Source organism: Sapajus apella, unplaced genomic scaffold (genome assembly GCF_009761245.1).
Source record: "Sapajus apella isolate SASKATOON/1434 unplaced genomic scaffold, GSC_monkey_1.0 scaffold2, whole genome shotgun sequence".
NCBI lineage: Eukaryota > Metazoa > Chordata > Mammalia > Primates > Cebidae > Sapajus > Sapajus apella.
In genome coordinates, this window is record NW_022436942.1 from 38,148,866 (window position 1) to 38,161,034 (window position 12,169).

Genomic DNA, 12,169 nt, shown 5'->3' on the forward strand with positions numbered 1-12,169 from the left:
ACAATGAGTTTTTTATTCATCTTAATGTAATAATAAACTGTAATAATAATAAATTATAAGTTATAACAATTTTAAAAACTATCATAATGCTTGCCACAGACTCAACACTCAACAAGTATTTGTTGAATAGACAAATATATTTCAAAGTATCTCACAGTTTGCAATGCATCTTCTCATAATACCTCATTTAATTTTCATGGTAAGCCCCTATGGTAAGTATAATAATCTCATTTTTAAACAAGAAGAAATCTGAGACACAGAGAAGCTAAGAAACTTGTCTAGAGTCACAAATCCTGCAACAAAAAGAACTGAGACTCAAACTCATGCCTTTCAATTCTGCATCCAGTACTGTTTCTCTCATAGCTCAGGCAAGAAATAGGTCTGGCAAAGTATAAGGGCTACCTCTCAGCTACCAAATTTCATGCTCTAAAAAATTTTAGTACACTGAAGTGGTAACATTCCACAGAAATTTTTTAACTTTTCATTTCAAGTTAATTGTTTATTGCAGAACACAGTGGTAGTAAATAATAGATAGAATCTTTGCCCTTGAGAGAACTTAAAGTTTAGTTAGAAAGAATCAGGAAAAAAAATAAAAGCACAGAACTGCAATTCAAAGCAAGAAAGAGATGCTATAAGAGAGTCAACACAAATTTTGTTAGGTAACTAATTCTATACACCAACCTTGATACAACATGCTAGTACATGAGGAATTTAAAAGAGGAGATTGTGGAGTCAACAAAAAGATATTAACAGACTCATGGATATGGTACAATCTGAGACAAAACTTGAAGAGCTGATTTACTTTTAAAAGACAAGCATAAAGGTAGTCAATCTGAGATAATAATGAGACATTAAGTAAAAGCTTCAATGTGGAGATGTGTGGGGCGTGTTTTGGAGAGAGCCAGTTTAGTTAGAGTGACACCAAAAAAATATTCTATTTCTTAAAATATAAGAGTGAAATATTAGGACCTTAAATGCCAGACTAAGGAATTCATTCATAATTTGATAAGCAATGTGCAGCCATTGAGAGTTTTGAGCAGGGAAGTGACACTATTGAAGCTGAGGTTTATAAAGATTAACCTACCAGTGAATATAGGATACTGTATAAAGCTCAAAGCTGAGACACTAGTCAAGGTTTCAAAGATAAGGATGATAAAAGAGCATCCCTTAATTACACCATTATATCTCAGAAAATACTTCAGTGATCTAAAATAAATACTTTTTTTTAGTTTATTCCCTCAAACTGATAAAATTATTTTAAGAGAGTCCCCAATGATGAGTTTTTATACTAAACAAAATGTTTATTCGGGTGAGAGATTGCAACTCAGTATGGTTAAATTAGATTTGTTATTTCTTAGAACTACACTCCCTCTGGTGCTTGTAGAGAACTTATATTGCAGATTTAAAAAGAAAAACATAAAGCGTATGACAATTTTTCATAGTTATTATGGCTGACATCTAAGCTGGCAGAGTGCAGACAAAGGAAAGGCATATAAATTAGACAAATAAAAATTACTTTAGATTCATCCACAAACACCAACAGAAGTGTAAAAGGAGATAATGAACTTGCCTCAGGTCACTGCTGCTGAATGAAGAAGCCCAGATATCTATCAATTCCAAAATGTATTTGACATAATAGTCAAGTTATTTTTTATTGCTGTTTTCAAAAGCCACCATTTTTAGAATATTTGTGTTTCTCATATGAGTTAACCAAAATATTTTATGTATAGTGTCCATTTTAATGCTGTCAATACTAAGTATATTATGCTAATAATTACCATAACAACTGGCATCTCTAAACAACATAGAAGGTCAATTTCATTGATTTAACTTGATGTTTTTAGCAAATAAAATAGGAGAATATTTGCCTTGGTGCTGACTATTCAGTGTGGCATTATTGGCACTGAATAAGCAGTTTTTTAATAACTATCTTACACTAGAGAGATATGGCTTTGAAACTACATTGTATCCATTGGCCAAAAAATTTTAGTTATAAATTTTGTTAAATTATCTACAAAAAAACTTCTATTGTCAATTGAATTTTAGAAATTTGTATATCTTTTTATTTTGGAGATACATACTGCATAGTCGCATATGAAAGTCTAACATGTGCTATGTAAAAATAAAACCTATTTAACTTTCTTTAACCCAGTGCTTTCCTAACTTATTTGACCATGTAATAGATTTATCTTCCTTGAGCATCTATTCAGATTCCATACTGGCTTTAGGGAATATTGCCAGAGAACAAGGAAAGCAGCATTACATGCCAGAGAAAAGTGAAATTTTAATAAAAGATCTGTACACCACTGATCCTGGTTCCCCCAAAAACTGCTATAATTTCCTTGTCTGATTCAGTCCAATAGGTGTTCAAATTTACATCAAAACATAGGTGTTTACAGGATTTTCATAGTCCTATCCAATTATGCCTCAAAAATAGAAAATTATCTCTGATATTTTATCTCCCCATCTCTGCTGCCTCCCTCCATTCATTCAGCCAGGGCTTTCTGTTCTGACTCCACAACAGGAAGCATGATATACACTTGAAATGAACTCGTGAACAGACCTCGTGGTCCTCACCTTCCTAAACAAGCGGGTTAGTAGAAGAAAAAGACAAGGAAAGAGCCTGATATGTCTTTGCTAAGGAAAATACCTTGTGTTATGGGAACTGCCTTGGTGGATAAAGGTAGTACTGTGAATAAACCAAAATCTGAAGGATGAGTAGGTATTAGGGAAGGAAGAGTTTCAAGCAAGGTCTTTATTTGGGAGAACATAAGTGCAGTAATTCATTCCATCCGTGCAGTACAGAGCCTAAGGGAAAATATTTTTTACTATTGGATTTCTCTTGTCAGGAAAGCTTAGAAACACTAAGCAATACCTGTAGGGTAATCTGGAGGCAGAGTGAGGTGGCATCACACCTCTTACAAGCTTGACCTTTGGCTCTTTAATCGGGTGGCCACAGGTATTAGGAGGTAAGGGGGCTGATGCTCAACTCCTCCTACCCCTAACTCCCATGTCTTAAGTCCAGAGCGGCAAAGGGGTGCCCACCTACATCACAACTCCTCCTACAGTGCTTTTCCTCTGGAGTTTTATCCAACCTTGGAGAAATTCCTTCATGCAGACTCCGGGTCTTTGCAACCACAACTTCAGGCCAGAGCACTTCTTTATTGAGATAGAATAGAGCCTTTGAAGTATGTTCCCAAAATACAAAATATGTTGGAATGCTTCTGGCCAGACCTCTATTGTTCTGTTTACTTTTTGTCAAAATATTAATTTGTCTTTGAGGAGAAGACCCACCAGATTTTGAAATCAATGTGTATGCCACGTATAAGCAAAATTAAAGAGTTTCTACAATTGAAAATTTCGGCATTTTTCATACAAGCTCAAAAATACCAAACTGGCAACATTCCAGTAAAATGAAGATTAAAATGTTTTTTTTAAAATATGAAAAACTGAAATATGTTAGTATATGCAATTATTCTACATTTTTAAAAGGAAACATTCACAGGAGAGTGTGATCATTTATCATCCTGACCAGACCTCTCCCACTCTTTTCTCTTTAAAGTTGAAAATGCTGCAATTATTCTGTTACGCCTCATAAAATAGTAAATTATCTCCAATTACTGTAAATTCACAGTAGCAGTAAAAAGCTTGTGTAGAACAACATATTCCCCATAGTCATCTTGAAATTTATTACAATCTCATAAAATTATAACTCAGCAACGAGTTTCAAAAACATGTCTAGTCCATTTTTGTTACCTCTGGGCAGGACTGAGCTGCAAATAATTCCAAGAAACTATCTATCAATAATTATTATTTTTAGCTAAAGGATTCAATCACACTCATGTAGTGATAAATATTTTTCCTATATGATACATTTCTTAAATGTTTCCTCATGTTCGTATGCAGCTAAATTCTCAAAATTCACATTCTGCCACCTCAACACAAGTGAATGGTCTCTGAGCAATACATAAATAAATAATTTTACCCTTATGAACTTAGGAAAAACCTTTCATTTATTTGCCTTCATATTTCTATTTTCATCTAAAAGACAGCACTACCTAGAGAAATTTTTAGCCCTCTTAGAGGAAATATCAAAAACACTGTTTTAAGAGCATGAAGGGTAATCTAGCCTCTGCACAAAAATGTCTTGTTCTTCCCACAGAAACCATAAAGTAAGCACAGCTTCCACCACTGATATTGTAGAATATTAAGTAATTTTTTAAAATTATAATTAGTAATTTTTGTTGGGCATCAGAGTAATGCCAGATACCCTTTCTAAAAATTTAACACAACCAACTGTTCTTTTATTGCCCTGCATGCCATCCAGGCTCTATCCCAGGGCATGCCCTTTCACAGTTTAGGGTTGCTTTGAATATTTCTACAGGAGTTTTCAGACATTAGCCTGTAAACCAAATATGTAGTAAGTTCTCACAAAATTTCTCACTTCCTCACACTCTGAAAGCTATAATGGGCAAACAGAGTAGACTCTAACGATGTGAATAGGATAACATAAAATATTTGAACTTAGATCTTTGTTTGATACCTGGTTCTGTCACTAACTAGCTGGACCTTGGAAATATTTCATTTATTTGGAAATAAATTTCAGGTGCCTTGTCATTAAAATGGGTATGATGATGGTTGCCTCATAGGTGAGAATAGGATTAGTTGAGATAATTAATGGAAAACAAATCGTAGCTGGTCAAGAAAACTGGCCCTCAGCCCATGTTTATAGTTACTATGGCTGATGTTCTTGTTGTTCCCAGTACTACTACGTCTGTTGGGAGTGCCAGAGGATGGGGGCCCAAAAAGCGTAACAAGAAGTTTAGGATTGGTATTAGTGTTCACTGAGAGAAGTGCTTGGGGTTTTACACTGGCAGGGATGTACACAATATTCAAGAGAGGAAAAGGTAAGTGAAAATTAAGAAGGCAGAGTATTTCCTGTACAGGTTGATGAGGTGTTGACTTAGGATCCACACAAAATCTCTAAACAAGCAAAACACTCTCTTATTTGTATCTTCATAAATGAGAAACTCACAGCATAGAGTATTAATAAAACATACCCAACATGACTGAACTAAAGAATTGAAACTTAGGATTTCAAAGTCCAAAGTGAATGCTTTCTTTATTCACATTTTCCAGGCTAGCCCTCTGCCATTTACAAGAGCAGTCTTTCCCATATTCTTCCCTATGCAGATAACCATTTAGTCCTTTCCTATATTGAATCCCATAGTATACTATACTCACTTTATTATAGGATAACGACTTGCTGTATTCTATCACTTTCTACTAAATTGTGAGCTCTGGGAGGTCAAGGAGAATTTTGAATTTTCCATTCAGCTACATATCTCAAAGCCTACACCAAAATCCTGAGTTTCACCTTAGTTGCTTCTCTCCCTCTCCAGTGAGGAGGGCAAGTGGGATTCTATCTGGCCTCTCTGAAATCCACAAGCAGCTCTGCAAATAGAGAAGCGTTGATGTAGAGACTGATTGGCAATAAAATTAATGAGGAAGCCATGGTACCAAATTTTATAGCCTTTCTGTTCTGAACTAAAGTCAAATTCTTGAGCGTAGGAGTTTCTTCTTTAAAGCTCTGTTACTGGAGAGATTAATCTACCAGCAATACACAAAGACAGATTAGTGAGAGGTGGTGGTCCCAATAAAATCATTCATAGGCTAATTAAATTCCTTCTTCACTCAGTTTTACTACAATTAAAATATAAAAGGTCTGTTTACATTTTTGGTGCCTGGATATGTATTGAGAAATACGATATTCTTAAGCAGGTTTTCACTTTGCATTTCTCTGCTTTAATATAACGAAGTCATTATCCGTGTGGGCCCACAGTGCTCCATGTTAAATTCACCAACTGCTGTTCTGCACATTCCCTCAGCCAATTTATTTCAATTTCAGAAGGAGCAACCAACTCCACAGTGGATGACTGCTGACTGCAGTTCCACACCATCACTCTTCAAGAGTAAACTCAAATCAAGGAAAAAGCTTCCACATGTGAACATGGGTATGATCAATCTCCTGTTAGCAGCAGCCGCAGCTTCAGGCCTGATAGACCCCAGCTTCTGCACATGGGGTGCAAAGCTACAGACAGCTCACCTGCCTCTACTACAGGACAGGCTGTGTGTGTGTGTGTGTGTGTGTGTGTGTGTGTGTGTGTGTGTGTGTATTCCATTTTGTGTGTGTGTGTATTACCTTTTATATGTGTGTGTGTATTATACATACATATATTTGATTATTCTCAAATCCATTATTTTCCACTGTTACCTTTCTTCTCAACCTCAGATCCAGATATCCATACACACACACATATATATGTATTATATTATTATATGTATTTTATATATGTGTATATATATAATGTAAAAGAAAAATAGGTTGTATAGAGATTTTCAAACCAAACATTAACACATATAAGAGCTAGGTCATATTTATGGCATTGTTGGTGGTGGCCAGATATCATAAATTCTGTATCATAAATACTTTTAGATGAAATTATATAACTCTTAGGATAACAGCTTAAAACTCATAATTTGCAGAGTTAGGGGCTTAGAGCCTAAATGTTCAGAAATTTTCCACAAATGGCTATCATCAATTTAAAATAGCTGTGTTTACCAAATAAATTATACTAAGCTAGACATGTGGATTAGCAAATCTATAGCACAGAGCTGAGAAAGGAAGCCCTTGGTCCTTCTGACCTCCCTGCTCTTGTCTCTGATTTTCTCTGTTTGCTGATTCCATCAGTTAATTTGTTCTTTATAGAGCTGATCTAGCCTGTTGTTTGACAAGACCCTTTTCTCTTGAACTACATTATCACTTACCCCATTACCATGTACTTGTGAATAGCATATTAGAATGAGTCATTTTGCCACTTAACGTGTGGTTATGAATTATTGGTTGTGTATTGTTGTACTCCACTAAAACTATGATTTCAATATAGAAGCTGATGTTTTGAATAATCAGTAGTCTCTCTACTGGGTTGGGTTTTTCAAAATTTGGGTTGTGCATGATCAAAAGGTTAAATATTTTTCAAGTGAAACATTAAGAACAATGTTTTCATGTAATTTGGATAGAGAAGCCATTTTGTTCAATCTATATACAATTTTCATGTGCTAGTCTTGGTGTAAAAACTAATGGTAGACTGTCTTTTTCTGCTCTTGTTTAAAATGATAGTAATCAAGTTTACCATCTCCACCATTTAATGAAGCAAAGAGCACTAGAATAGAAATTAGGAAGGAAATAAAAGGAGCATTTAGTGAATGTCAATGTTTGATAACACAATGTTGTACACGTGTTGGCTCCTTTAGTTTCCACAAAGCCAAAATGAAGTAGTTATTGTCTGAGTTTTAGAGGTATTAGGAAATTTACCAAATGTGCCCTGCGAGCTCTTTAAATGCTGTATTCCACAAGCTCCCCATCCTGAGCACTCTAATTTTTTATGGAACATAATTTACCTGGGTGATCTCATCTCTTTACTTGGTTTCAATTGCTGCTTATATACTCTGATTACTCTCAAATCCATTCTTTTCCACTGTTACCTTTCTTCTCAACCTCAGATCCAGATATCTAGCTGCCTACTAAATATCTTTCTTGTCCCTAGACACTTCATCCTTCAAATACCCACTTTTGAATTCCCTATTCTCTACTCTGTTACCTGTACTCTTCAGTGGTTGCTGGTACCATCCAGCCAAAGTAGGAAAGGGCTGCTCATTTTCTTTTTCTCCATTACCCCTAATACATTCCTACAAATTTTACTTCCTCAATAATGTACAAAAGCAACTAGAGAATCTGTCTGTGCTCTCCACTCTCACTAACTTCCTATTGTGTCTATCATCATCTCCTGGCTGAACTTTTAACAGGTCCTCCTGCCTTGAGTCTTAACCTCCTGAACTTTGTCCTCCATATTACTGCTGGAGAAGTCAGTAGAAAACAATGCACGTATGCCAGTTTGCTTTTTAAAAACGTTTAATGGTTCTCCATTTCCTGGAAAAAACAGGCCAAGGTCCCTAACAAGGCCCTCCTTGATCTGGCTCATGCTATCTTCTATAAAACTTCACCCCTCTTCAGTTTTTGACCCATGACTTTTTTCTCCAGACATACAACCTCTTATATTTTTTCTCACATAATATGATTTTTCTTTAGTCATAACTTTTCTTCAGCTGAGGTCCTATCTGCTCTTTCACTTTGCCTATCTGACTCCTCACTCTTTAAGATTCAGTAAATGTCACTATCACCAGAAATCCTTTTCTGATCCAGTTTTACAAAAATGTGGAAGGATCTTAAATTTTGAAAGTTGTCACTATCACCAGAAATCCTTTTCTGACCCAGTCTTACAAAAATTTGTAAGGGACTTATATGTTGGAAGTTAACTAAATGTCTAGAGTGTTGACTAGATCAGTAGTGTTAGAACTTAGTGAGCAGAAATATATGCTTGCAAATGAACTCAAAAAACTCAGGACTCACTGAAACAAAAAGGAACATTTCAAATCATTTTGGAAGATTCCTTTACTTCCTGAATTAATTCATAAGTTGTTTTTTTTTTTTCCTCAGCTAAATTACTTAAATAGCTTTATTCTCCTTTTGAGTAAGGACGGAGGCTAATTAGGCATCCTCCAAGGCACAGATGGGAAAAACATCATCTCCCTCCTCTTTTCTTAATCCCCAGTATAGCCAGACATAGTGAAGGTCCCAGCTGCCTCCTAAAGACCTGCTGTGGAACAACAGGGTCTAAGAGACTAGGCCAGCCAATCAAGCTTAACATTTGCATGCAAAGTCCTCCCAGAAGCAAGGAATTCAGCTCCCTGGCTCCATATCTGTTCTACTGCTTATGGGCAATAGCATCACACAAAGAAATAGGCCTGTGCTTAGGAAAGAAAAATATTTACCCAAGTCAGAATGTTCATATGTGGTGATGAGAAGCCAATCAATTTAAGAAGACAGAGCAATTAATTCATATATTAGTTTTAAAAATAAAAATTGACATAAACATGGAAAAATAGACACTGTGGACTACTAGAAGGGGGAGAGAAAAAGGGGGCATGGGTTGCGATTCCTCAAGGACCTAGGAATAGAAATTCCATTTGACCCAGCAATCCCATTACTGGGTATATATCCAAAAGATTACAAATCGTTCTACTATAAGGACACGTGCACACGAATGTTCATTGCAGCACTGTTTACAATAACAAAGACCTGGAACCAACACAAATGCCCATCGACGATAGACTGGATAGGGAAAATGTGGCACATATACACTATGGAATATTATGCAGCCATCAAAAACGATGAGTTTGGGTCCTTTGTAGGGACATGGATGAACCTGGAAACCATCATTCTCAGCAAACTGACAGAAGAGCAGAAGATCAAACACCGCATGTTCTCATTCATAGGCGGGTGTTGAACAATGAGAACACATGGACACAGGGAGGGGAGCACTACACACTGGGGTCAGTTGGGGGGAAACAGGGGAGGGACGGTGGGGGGTGGGGAGCTGGGGAGAGATAGCAAGGGGAGAAATGCCAGATGTAGGTGATGGGGAGGAAGGCAGCAAATCACACTGCCACGTGTGTACCTATGAAACAATTTTGCATGTTCTTCACATGTACCCCAAAACCTAAAATGCAATAAAATAAATAAATGGGAAAAAAAAAAAGAAAGAAAAGCTACCTATTGAGCACTAGGCTCACTACCTAGGTGTAATATTCCCATGTAGATCTGCACCTGTACCCACTGTATCTAAAATAAAATTTAAAATTAAAAATATATATATATATAAATGCAAAATTTGAGAGGGAGAGCTGCATAAAGCAGCTTCAAGGATTTTTATCTTTCTTGAATTTCTATTCAGCAATCAATGTTTCACACCCATAGTACATAAGTATCAAAACTAACATATTATCAGTAAAACTGGATTTGGATGGCATAACTTATCCACAGTATCCTTTAAAACATGATTGTTCCCCATGTACATCAGCTGAGTGAACTATAAGTATCAAAGAAATCTACATGAAAAAGGTATGTTTATCTAAAAGTTATATGATGTTTCACATGATTAAATTCTAAGAAGATGTTCCTAAATGTCTCATTCTTACAGCTGCAAAGCAATGTTGACATCATCCGATCCAAATTCCCTGCTTTGCAGCAGAAAATCCAATGCATGTAGCAGTTCAGTGACTTTAATGATGGCACAGCCAGTGTTAGCCTAGAAACCAAGGTGTCTGACCTTAAAGGAAGTTCATATATACACACACACACTATCTATCTATCTATCTATCTATCTATATATATATATCTATATATATATATATATATTCAAGTTATATATATATATATATATATATATATATATATATGATTGGTGATAGATGTATGAACATATGCATATATATATATATCCAGGTTAGGAATCTGTTTTCCTTCAGATTACTCCCAGCCACTGCCTTCTCTCTTCCTTCTCCTCTGGCAAACCCACTTCCCAATCACAAGTATCCCATTTCCCACTTACACACTGCTCACCACCCAGAATCCAGAATGTCGGGATTGAGTCCTATTCCCAAGAGACTCACTTCAAGCCACCTCTTTCCCAGACATTGCTGGACTTGGCATCTGAATGTTTTTGTTCTGCAGTAGATAGCCTCATATGCTAATCGAGGGTTAAAGCTTTGTCTGTTGGGTTTCCTCTAACATCCTATGACTAATCTTCAGTGAAACATAGGGAAAGCTTTCAATGGCATCAAAAAGGCAGACTGCCATTCAACATTGCTAGCCTCTGACTGATTCCAGAAGTAAAGCCTCTGTAATAAAGTATTTAATTTTACACTTCTGTTCTATCCCCACTCAGGACTTGCTAATCACAATCACCCCCTCACTCCACAATCTGCTCCCATGCCTATTTCTTAGTGTGGGTATAAGGTCAGGCCACAGATGGCCAACAAGCAATGAGTTTGCTACACTTGTGTACTGAGCCACCAGAGGGGCTAATAGAAAGGAAATTTTCTTATTAGATGCTTTCAAAAAATAAAATTCTTGAGCCTAAGTATTGTCTTTAATGCCCTAAAGGCAGATCTTGTGTAGAGAAGTCAAACCTTGTACTTGCTTAAATATCAAGAACCTGTCAATGTATTGAATGATATACAACACAGTAGATGTGATTCAAGTCAACTAGTGCTTATTGAGTTCCTAACACAAGACAGCCTGATATATACAAAGAAATGAAAATCCCTGCTTCCATGGTAAAGAAGAACTAGGAAAAGCTGTATGTAACCACACAGTTTAATGAAAATGTTCTGCTCTTGTCATTGCTTTCAGCACTTTTTGAAGTAGATGTCTTGTTTATCTTATTTCCTGGCAAGATTTATAAGAGTCTTCAAATTATAGATCTTTAGCACAAGTCTTGAGTACACTCTCATTTCTTCAAACTCATCATCACTCATATAATTAGATGTAAAAGACTGTAGAAAAATATAAAATACCTTTGAAAGAAATCAATAAAGAGATTCATATTTCAAATGTACGTGAACTTTTAACTAGTTATTAAAATTTTCCAATAAATTGAGCTATTACAAAACTGGAATATACTTAATTCAGATTCCAGATGTGATGAGTAAGGCACATTTTTCTGGTCATAAATAAGTTCCATTCATTGTATTGCCTATAAATTGAGTCTGGTAAGTTTGAGTGAGAGATATTTGAGCATTATAATATTTAAGGTAATGCTTTGTTTCCATCAAGTTCTTAGTAAATAATAAATTCTCAGTTATTTTGAGAAAGATGGCTTTTATTTTCCCCATATTGCCTAAGCCTCCAAGTTATAACTCTAACTATTCATCCAACTCACCCTATTTTTTATATAAATGATGCCACCTCCTAAGTAAAGTGATCATTAACATCCATCATTTTTAAAAGCAGTTCCACTGAAAATGAAGAATTATAATTCCTAGTTTTACAAGAGGGAATTTTACCTTTTCTGTAGAGGCAAGTTCTACAGCCACCCACAGAAACTTGTATGTTTAATTCAGTTATGATGGAAATAATAAAATATCTTCTAAAAGCTCCAAACTATTTTACCATTTTATTGACGAGTTTCTAGTAGGCTCTAACACTAAGCAAAACAGAAGCTAGTAGATTTCTAGGCAGAACCTACCTTAATGGTCCATCTATCTA

The 12,169-nt window shown here is 35.7% G+C and overlaps 1 protein-coding gene and 1 long non-coding RNA gene across 7 annotated transcripts in view; both read left to right on the top strand.

Moving 5' to 3' along the window:
• Positions 1-9,523, top strand: part of LOC116563688 — a 33,406-nt gene extending 23,883 nt beyond the window's left edge. Inside the window, exons 3-4 of the long non-coding RNA XR_004274521.1 lie at positions 4,924-4,931; positions 9,508-9,523. This is a non-coding gene — a long non-coding RNA (uncharacterized LOC116563688). The remainder of the gene's footprint in view (positions 1-4,923; positions 4,932-9,507) is intronic.
• The window catches only part of SYT1 (synaptotagmin 1), a 566,059-nt gene that overhangs the window by 238,988 nt on the left and 314,902 nt on the right, over positions 1-12,169 (top strand). The window lies entirely within an intron of this gene.